The 9942-nt window shown below is 39.3% G+C and overlaps 1 protein-coding gene across 6 annotated transcripts in view; it reads left to right on the plus strand.

Moving 5' to 3' along the window:
* ARAP1 (ArfGAP with RhoGAP domain, ankyrin repeat and PH domain 1) overlaps nt 1–7278 on the plus strand; it is a 2759262-nt gene extending 2751984 nt beyond the window's left edge. For all 6 annotated transcript variants that reach the window (XM_044073028.1, XM_044073030.1, XM_044073029.1 and 3 more), the window contains one exon: nt 6038–7278. The gene's annotated coding sequence lies outside the window, so the exon portion shown is untranslated. The remainder of the gene's footprint in view (nt 1–6037) is intronic.
* The last annotated feature ends 2664 nt before the right edge of the window (nt 7279–9942 follow it).

Genomic DNA, 9942 nt, shown 5'->3' on the forward strand with positions numbered 1-9942 from the left:
TTTCTGCCTCACATGCTGGAAGAACTTCTCCAACTTCATCCTCCTAAGACCTTCCCATCCCATCCCACCCTTTATGTAAAACTCAGATGGATCTTCATTTCCTACATTTGATGTCCTGGTTTCTTCATTTTCAATTATTGTGATCCTTCCTCTCCTTGTAAGTTATTTAATGTAATCACTTCTTCTCAAAAACCTGACACTTGCAAAACCTGTAAAGGTAAATGGGCTTAATTTTCCATAATGGACACTTCCAGCGATGATTCACTGATCCCCTTCTGTCATCGTCATTATCATCATTGGCCCAATTTTTCACATTTTGTTCTACATGGCGTCAGGGTATTGTGTTAATTGTCGCCAGCTCTCTCAATTCAGTGCCACACTCCTGCCTTCTTCAACACTCATGCCTGACTGACTCCAATATTCTTTCACGCAATCCATCCACCTCTTTGCTGGATGTCCTCGCTTCCTCTTACCTTCTTCCTGTCTGTCTCAAATCTTCCTCACCAATTGTCTTCTGCTTTTCTGCACATATGTCTAAGCCACCATAATCTGTTCTATTTGATCTTTTCTGCAATCGTAGCAATTTTGGCTTCTGCTCTTATGGGCTCCTTTCTTCGCCTGTCCCACAGTGTGCATCCTACCACCCCTCTCAGTCACTTCATTTCCATCACCTCTAGCTTATTCAGCTGTTCTGCCTTTACAGTCCAGGTTTCTGTACAATACAGTAATACTGGTCACACTACTGTGTTGTACACCTTACTTTTCAGCTTGTTTGGCATTCTTCTGTCATAAGCTACACCTGACACACTATGCCAGTTGGCTGCAACCCCTCAGATTCTAGCTTTGACCTCTTCATTCAGACTTCCCTTCTCCTCAACCACCCCTCTCAGATACTTGAAGCTGTTTACCTGTTCCACTATCTTCCCTTCTATCTCTATTCTCAGCTTCTTCTGATTTCTCCACTTTGCTGCCATTACCACCGTCTTATCTGTACTTATTTCATCCCATGTCCCTTCAGTGTTGCATTCCATTCTCCTATCCTTTGCTGAAGTTCTAGCTCAGAGTCTGCCTGTACTGCCACATTGTCTACATACAGCAGCTTTGTTGATCCGTCCCCTCCAACCTGTTTGCTAATGTAGTCCATCACCACTATGAACAGCAGTGGCCTCAGAGCTGAACCCTGGTGTACACCCAGTCCCACTGGGAACCCCTCTGTGAGGCTGAACACTGTTCATACTTGAGTCATCGGGTCCTTGTACATAGCCTGCATTAATTCTACCAGTGTTTCTGGGACTTCAAACCAGAGCAGTGCTGCCCAAATCAGCTTTCTTGGGACCTTGTCATTTGCCTTTTCTATGTCTAGGAATGCCCAGTTGGACTCTCTCTTCATATCTAGCTTCTTATCAAGTATCTGTCCCACTGCAAACATTAGGTCAATTGTGTTGCATCCTGATCTGAATCCAAATTGCTCATCTCCCTTCTTACATTCCACTACACTGTGTATCCATTTATCAATCACCCTCTCCAGAAATTTCATGCAGTGTAGTAGGGGTTTGATGACTCTGTACTGCCCACAGTTGTGGATGTCCCCTTTGTTTTTGTACTCTGGGATGAGTATGCTTATTCTCCGGTCATCTGGTATACACTTTTTTCTCCACACTGCTGTTAGTACCCTCAGGAGCCATTTCTCCCCTATCTCACCCAGCATCTTTATCATATCTGCTGTGACCTCATCTAAACCTGCTGACTTCATTTTCCTTAGTGCTGTTCTTACTTCTTCTAGGGGGGAACCCTCTTCTTTTCTCATTGTAGGCTGTTTCTGGGACAGTACAGCTTCTGTGGGGATTTCTTCATTCAGAAGCTGCTGGAAATACTCTTTCCATCTGCCTTTGATGCCCTCTGGACTGGTGACCAGGCTGTTGTTGGCATCCCTTATGAAGGGTGTCTGAGTATCCTCTCTTTCTGTCTTTGCCTTGTAATCTGATATAGTTTCTTTGTGCCACTTATTGAGTTACTTTCCAGAAGCTGGTAGAGTGTTTCTGATGCCCTATTCTTTGCTATTGCAATTTCTTTCTTAGCTTCTTTGTTAGCCAACCAGTAGTCCTTCCTAGCCTGGTCAGTCTTTTCTATCTCCCACTTCTTCCTGCATGCCTCCTTTCTCTTGATGACTTCCTGGACTTCTGTATTCCACCACCAGCTTTCCTTATGTACCTGATTTCCATACCTGGCTCAGCCACATATCTTTTCTGTAGTCTTAAAACATGCTGTTTTTAGGCGTTGCCATTCTTGTTCATCTATTTCTTCCGCTTCTTAGGGTACTAGAGCCCTGGGTAATTCCTTGAACTGTTGTACTTTCTCTTCAGTCAACTTCCAGGTCTTCAAGCTGGTCTCTGTTGATCTTAGAGCCTTCTCTGACCACGGCTTGCTACTGATTGTGGCAACTAGTGGTTTATGCTGTGGGCTGACTGTTTCACTGAGGATGAGTTTGCAATCATGGATTCTACCCCAGTAGCTTTTTCTTACTAGGAGGAAGTCTACCTGAGTTGCATGTTGGCTACTCTTGTATGTGATCTTGTGATTGTCTCTTTCTGGACATGTGTTGACTACCATCAAGCCATTTGCCAGATAGAAGTCTAGTATGGCTTTTCCTTCTTTATTCCACTTGCCGCAGCCATGTGGACCCAGGCAGTCCTCATATCCTGTTCTGTCTGACACAATATGTGCATTTAAGTCACCGTTACCAACACCAATTCATGTTGTCCTGCTTTATCTAGTAGGCCCTGCAACTGCTATCTGAATGGACAATTTTTCTCACTGTGACAACCCTGCTGTGGGGCATAGGCTGAGATTATGAATACTGCCCTATTATTACACTGGAGTCTGATTGCCATGAGTCTGTCATTAATTCTAATGATATCCCTCACTGCCTTCTGAAGCCTCTCACCACAATTGCTACACCATTTCTAGCCTGTCCGCCTCCTGAGTAGTGGAGTCTGGATCCCAAGCTAGCCCCTTCTGTCTTGAAATACTTTGTTAATTTATACATCTTTGGACTGAGTTACTGTTATACTAAAGTTTTCTTAGATGCCATATCACTTATTTACCACACAGATGTTTACTTATTCCTGGTTTGTTCAAATGTATGTAAAGCCTTTATGAAGAGCATGCTGCTTTTAAGGCCACTTTTAAAAGGTCTTGTCCCACTGTGGTACCTTTCACTTTTGATAGAGAAGTAGACTCTTCCTGTTTTTGAACTTGCAGCATCAACTGTACTGAAATCCCTTTCCTAGGAGATGGTATTTCTTTTGGTCATTGTCTTACTTAGAAGAATTTCTGAGTTGCAGACCTTTTCAGAATTTTAACCTTATTTAAGTTTCCATAAGGATAGTGCATATCTGTAAATGTACCTTTATTCCAAAGGTAGTAACTGAGTCCAAACTCACCTACAGTATGCATCTTTCAGCTTTCTTATTGAGGTATTCCAGTCATGGTAAATACCTCCTTCACTGTATGGACATATAATGAATGTTAAGGTTTTTCATTGAGATGTCCAGATCAGTCCAGAAGGACTCACAGCTCTTCATTTCTTTTCCAAACAAAAGGCTTGGATCTAAAGATCTGTAATGAAGACCCCTAACTGTGACTCATTCAAATCGAGTTCAATTATTGTCTCGGGTACTGGAGGAATCAAGTGGGGTGGGAAGGAGAATTAGCTTTAGACCCACTCATTCCAGAAGGGAAGGTGAGGTTTCTGTCTGTGACCTCTGGCATAACCTCTGTGTGAGGGCTAATGCTGTAATCACATCTCAGATTGCCATAGAATTTGGCTTGGGGAGGGGGGCTGGAGCTGATACTATGTCTGATGTCATGCTTGATGACAGCAAATGCATTCAAATAGGGCATAACAAAAATTCTCTGGCGTATAGGACAGAATATGTGACTCTGCTGATTGCCCCATATTTCCCTTTCCCAACTGCCAGTGGTCACAGCCCGGAAGCAGTACTCAGAACTTTTAGGAGTGACTGCAACAGCACTGAGTATTGATGTTCAGTTGGTCATTACAGGAAGTGGAAAGAAAAAAGTTTCTAAGGTAACACTGGTAAAATGGCTTAAAGAGTGCATTCCATTTTGTTAAAGTGAGTATAATAAGCCTTTTGGTCATCTGCTAGAGTAGTTGCTATTTCTCTGCTTTTTGTTCTGCAGAGTAGCCTTGGAAAGTATACATGCAGTACTTATTTGGTCTTTTCTCAACACTTTTGCAAAGTACTATTAGGTGGATGTGATAGATTCTTTTACAAGGTCTACTTAGTGGTCAGTTAATCAATGTATGCAGCATATCTTTTAAATCTGGGAGAAAAGGGAGTACCTAGCGAAAACATCTAAACAGATGGGGGTGTACCATCTCCAGCCAATAATCAGAGGTTTAGATCAAATGATGTATGTGAAGCTGAAAGGCAACAGAGCTAAGCAGTGTTGTGCAATATAGGTACTTACAAGTTGACAGGTAAGAGGCACGTTTTAAGGAAGTTTCTGTCTTCTGTAGCTTTTCAGGCTTAGAGTGGGTTTATATGGTAGGAGTTGGGGAACTAATGTGTTTTCTGTGCTTTGTGCTTTCTATATATTTTTTTATTTTTATTTAAGACCCTAACTTCCAGCTACTTTGTTTGTGTAGAGATGGGTGGGTGATTTACATTATATTTTTCAGCTGTGTGGAAAATATGGAACATATTTTTAAGACTGCTATTCAAGGGACAGTTGGTAATGCCTTTCATGTTTTTTGGGTTGGAATTTACTGTTTTTACATCATTCAGTCCTTGCTTTTTATTTTTTATTTTTGTGAGGGGTGGAATCCTTGACAAATGGTTTGTAGACATATTTTTATATGCTTAAACTATTCTTAAACATTTAGCATGTGGTACCCTTATGGCTGTGCTACATTTCCCCTTTGTCATTCTAATTATATATAGCCACCTCATAAAACAATTCTGTGACCTTACCCACAGTGATGTCAGTGAAGGGACAATGTGGAGTCACATCCATAGATTTTAGTGGAGCACTAGAGAGCATTTGTGAGGCTATCAAAATCTTACTCCATGCTATCCCTACATTGATATCACTGAAGGATATAGTAGAATGACGTGGGTACATTCTTAATGAAAAAAATTAATAAGCGTTTATCCAGGTAACATAGATTTGATAGGATGGAAATGCAATACTGCACTTAAGCTATGAATTACCACTAAGTATATACAAAATTTCATAGAATACATTAAAGTTATTCAGGTTAAATGATTTTAAACTACTTTGCTTTAAGTTTACATGCTGTTATATTTTTGAGATTGTATTTTTTGCTCTGCATTTGTTTTCATTTTGTGCATCTGATATGCATTATTGATGGTGAAAGCTGTGTTTCATTAATAGTTTGTGGATATTGTATCATACTGGGGTTGTTTCAGTTATGCTTCAAGAGATGGAATTTTACTTTTTTTTGCTTTTATTTTGCTTTTACTTTGCTGTTTTTAAATGTTAGCAGTTGACTGGCTGATTGATGTCACGAGTTAAATTTGTTTTTATTGTCTGATTTGTCTGGTACATGGGTTGTAGTATGAGATAAATGCATGAAACATTCTGCCAGGGATGAAGTCAAAAAGTAGATCACACTAAATGCAGCTCACAGTACTCACTATCACAAAAAATACTACAAATTATAATTTAACTATTTTTCTGAGGACAAAAATGCTGTACCCCAGTGTTGGTGGAGGCTGAGCTTCCACTGCCACCCAAAGTTAACAAGTTTTAAAGTGCAACAGCTCAGAGGAAGTGAAAGCTTTCCTTTCAAAAACAGTTTTCCCTTGGAAATGGTATTTCTGACCAAGAGTACTTGAATTTGCCTTTGATAAGTCAACTATAAGTTGTCCATCTTTAATGTTTCTGTTGTGTAATATAAACATTTATGTTGGTTTTAGCTGTCATGATTTTACCTTTTTTTGTTTAACAAAAACCATATCTAATGTTTATTATTTTTCTCTTCTTTCAGGATAGTGTTCTGGAGTGAAGAGATCTAGTATGGTCAGTGTGTTGAACTACTGAGAACTACTGCATGAGCAAAGGAGCTGTAATTGGCATAACTTTCTATACAAATACTTCTTAACCATGCCACACACTGGAACAAGTGCACGTCCCACTATCACTAGGTACATCTAACCAGTGGACTTATAACTTAGAACGACTGAGTGTCCTTATGCACATGTATAGAATTTACAGCCAAGAAACCCTTCTCTTTGTAGACTACCTTTGTTGACTCCCAAGAGACATGCCAGCAGATACAGAACAAATGTCTTCAGAAGAAGGAAGAGACAAGTGTGTTTGTCTGTATGTTCCTGATGATTCAGATGGTGTTAAGTACATATCTGTGGACCAGAAGCAGCATGGTCTCCTGCATCTTATTCCATTCTTTAACAATGATGCTGGCATGACCTCACTTTTGACTGTACTTCATTTCCAGACTTTCTTTACTTTTGAGCAAAAGAAGAAAATGAAAATTTTTGAGTTAAGCCAAGATGCTCTCAATATCAGAGGTAGAATTTTTTTTTGAAGGAATTAACTGGTTTTGTCTCAAGGCTGCTCATCAGTAGTGGGCAGTGTCGCAGAAAGTCCCTGACAAGGAGATTGCATGTAAACATGCCAGCTTAGGAACTTACAGAAACACAGACTGCAAAATGGTGGCACACGGTGCTTTGCCACTTAAATGTTTATGGTTACTACAGCATTACCCAATGACTATGAAGTGGTACTTTGAAGTAGTATGTTAATGTATGTATGCATTTAAAATGTCTCTGCCATCATTTAGTATTTTGAATGAGAAGTACGGATTATGGCTGCTGCGGTGTATATAGCAGCTGTGCAGTATACAGGTGGCTGATATGTTCTACTCCTGCCTATGCAAGCAATGTTTGTAGTGCACCATAGAGAAAATTCTAGGAAAAGTCCTTCCACATGATAGTTTTGGTTGCAGGTGCCTACACTATTGTTATGGAAGCTTAGAGCAGTCAACATTACCCTGTTTACAGTCATTACAATATTTTAAGCCTGCTGGCTAGTGTTGTAACATGGGATAGTTATGCATAACGAGCTGCTGTGAAGTATGCTTATTTTATGACATTTAGCTTCTTTTACCTCAATGAGTATCCCTTTGAAAGGAATTTGAATGTATGTTTCACTAGGAATGCCTCAGCTGAAGTGTGTATGTGTGTGTGTGTGGGGGGGGGGGGGGGCTAATACAAAACTCAGACAGGGCCAGTAACATTTGCCATAATGCAGAGACAGTACTTGCAGCATCCAGCTGTATGTCACAGAGCAACATATTGTACTATTATCGAATGCTTTGTAAGCTACTGCTGTAGCAAGACTTGGGGCCAGAATCCAGTGTTCTCATCCAAGTCAAAGTCACCTCAGCTTTTGTGGAGGAGTGTTCAAGATATTTATGCCAGCTGCTGTAGCATAGCTTTTGTCTGGCTAAGTGAGTGTATTTCATAAGGATTATGCTGTTTTTCACTAGCTACTGTTATGGGATACACAAAGTTTACCACTTGAATGTTACCTTCCCCATTACTGCTCTTGCAGTTTGTATTGTTCAGGCTGAGATGAGTGGTATCATACTGTGTGTTCAAACACTAGCACATTAAGGGAAGTGTACCAGAGGCAGGCTTTTGAGTATTATTAGCTGTTGCTTTGTAAATTTGTCTACCTTTGATGACAGGATGGTGATAATAATTTTTGGCAGTTATATGTTTTAAAAGCCAGGATTGCATTTGAGGTCAAACATTAGCACTGTAGCACTCCATGTGTGGTCTAAACAGTAGCAACTGCTTGCTACATTGTAGCAAACAGTTTGCTACAGTGTAAAACTAAAAAGGTGACTGTAGAAAAGCTTAAAGGTAAAACTGGAAAGCAGAATGGAGAAACTGGTGGTTACTGGAAGTTAGTTTACTTTTTCATGATTTGAACGATGATATTCACACCTGGGTGAGACATTAATGAATCCATACATCAATTGTGTCTCTAGGTCTGAGGTGTTAATATTTTAATTTAATGGCATTATTGGTAGAGAATATTCATCATGAGGGATGGGAATATTAATTGCAAGTGCTCATCTAGATTTTAGAATAAAACGTTTTGTGATCGTGCAGTACACATTTAACTGATTAGTGACTTTCCCTATTATATTTTCACTATATTCAGGAAGTAATAGTGACAGATAAATGATAGCGAGGGATCTAACGTGACATAACTCTAATTAATATTATTACTTAATGAGTCAGCCATGCAAAGGGAGTTCCTCTCTTTGAGGTTTTGGTTAGTTCCAAAAAGTGTGCTTGCTGTTTTTAGTGATATTTGCTGTGAAGTTGTTTTCCATAATCCAGTAGCGTATGTCTGAGAATTCAATTTGCAACTGTTTCTCAGTATTGTTAGCTATTAACCCATTTATGAGGAAAAGAATATCATCAGCATAGAAGATTAAAGTGTGAATATCATCAGCATAGAAGACTAAAGTGTGGAAAGCTGCGGTGGTGCAGCGGTTAGCATTGTCACCTCACAGCAAGAGGTTCTCATGTTTGATTCTCAGCTGGAGCGCCTTCTGTGTGGAGTCTGTATGTCCTCCCTGTGGTTGAGTGATGTTAAAGACATGCAGATAGGTGCATGCGTGAATGGGTGTGTCTTCCTTGAAGGTTGGGCGTTGGGCTGGCACCTCGGCACCGTAAAAATCAACTGCCAATCATTAGTGGACCGGAGTTCCGCTGTGGTGACCCCTAACCAGGAAAAGCCAAAAGACATTGCTTTTTTAGAAGATTAAAGTGTGGGGGTGGCATTTTAATGTTATGTCATTAATAAAAGTTGAAAATAACATGAGCCCCATTAGAGATTCCTGTATGACCCTAACACTGAAGGTCTGTGTACCATTTAGAATACTGAGTCTTCTTTGCTAAATGTAATTATGTAAATAATTCAAAACATTTTTCGCTGAAACTGAACTCTCTGAGTTTGTGAAGGATAATTTTATGACTGACATTTTGACATTTTAAAATGCCCACTTTTTTAAAAAAATATACCATAAGTTAGGTAGCCTTTTTCCATATGTGAGTAGGTTCTATCAATACCAATACAGATTGGTGTAAAGGTGTTATGTCCATCTCTGAATCCATGTTAGCAGATTGTAGTTATTTATGTGTGTGATTATTTGACAATGAAAGACTTTTTTTGAAGATCTTAATAAGGCGATGAAGAATAGAGATGGGTCTGATGTCTTGAGGGTTCTGAGAGGAGGCTGAGTTGGGTAAACAAGTAGTAAGGACACGTTTGGTTTGCTGAGGTATAACTTGGGTATTGGAATATTTTTTTACATTGCTCTTCTTGTATATTTTTTTTCCATTGCAATTTGTGTATTCCACCGTACTCTGTCTAGTCATAATGGTTAACACTTCACCTTACTTAATAATATTCATTATACACAGTTCAGTTTCAGCATATGTATATTGTTAAGCAATAGCATATGTAAGCTAGGTACCTGTGAACCTAATAGCAGGTTCATTTAAATTTGGTGATATTATGAATCAACATCCAGAATCAGTTACGTAGGTACAGATAAGTAAGTATAGGATCATACATTATTCACTTCTTTTAAACACAGTCATCCATTTAAGATGTCAACAGTTTAGCATTGTCTTTCCTCTCTTTTGCATTTATTTCACACATTTTTTCAGGTAGTTAATAGTCCACCAGGTTTTGATTTATAAACAAAGTTAATTTTTACATGCCGTTGTGTTTTGCATGTCGACATTGTTGATGAATAATAAACATAAATCATGCACTTGTGAACATTCTTATTAACAGAATAGTGATGATTACACCTAAATGACTTCAATAATCTTCATCTCCTAACTG

Source organism: Protopterus annectens, chromosome 5.part1 (assembly GCF_019279795.1).
Source record: "Protopterus annectens isolate FY-2018-M chromosome 5.part1, PAN1.0, whole genome shotgun sequence".
In the NCBI taxonomy this organism is placed as follows: domain Eukaryota; kingdom Metazoa; phylum Chordata; order Ceratodontiformes; family Protopteridae; genus Protopterus; species Protopterus annectens.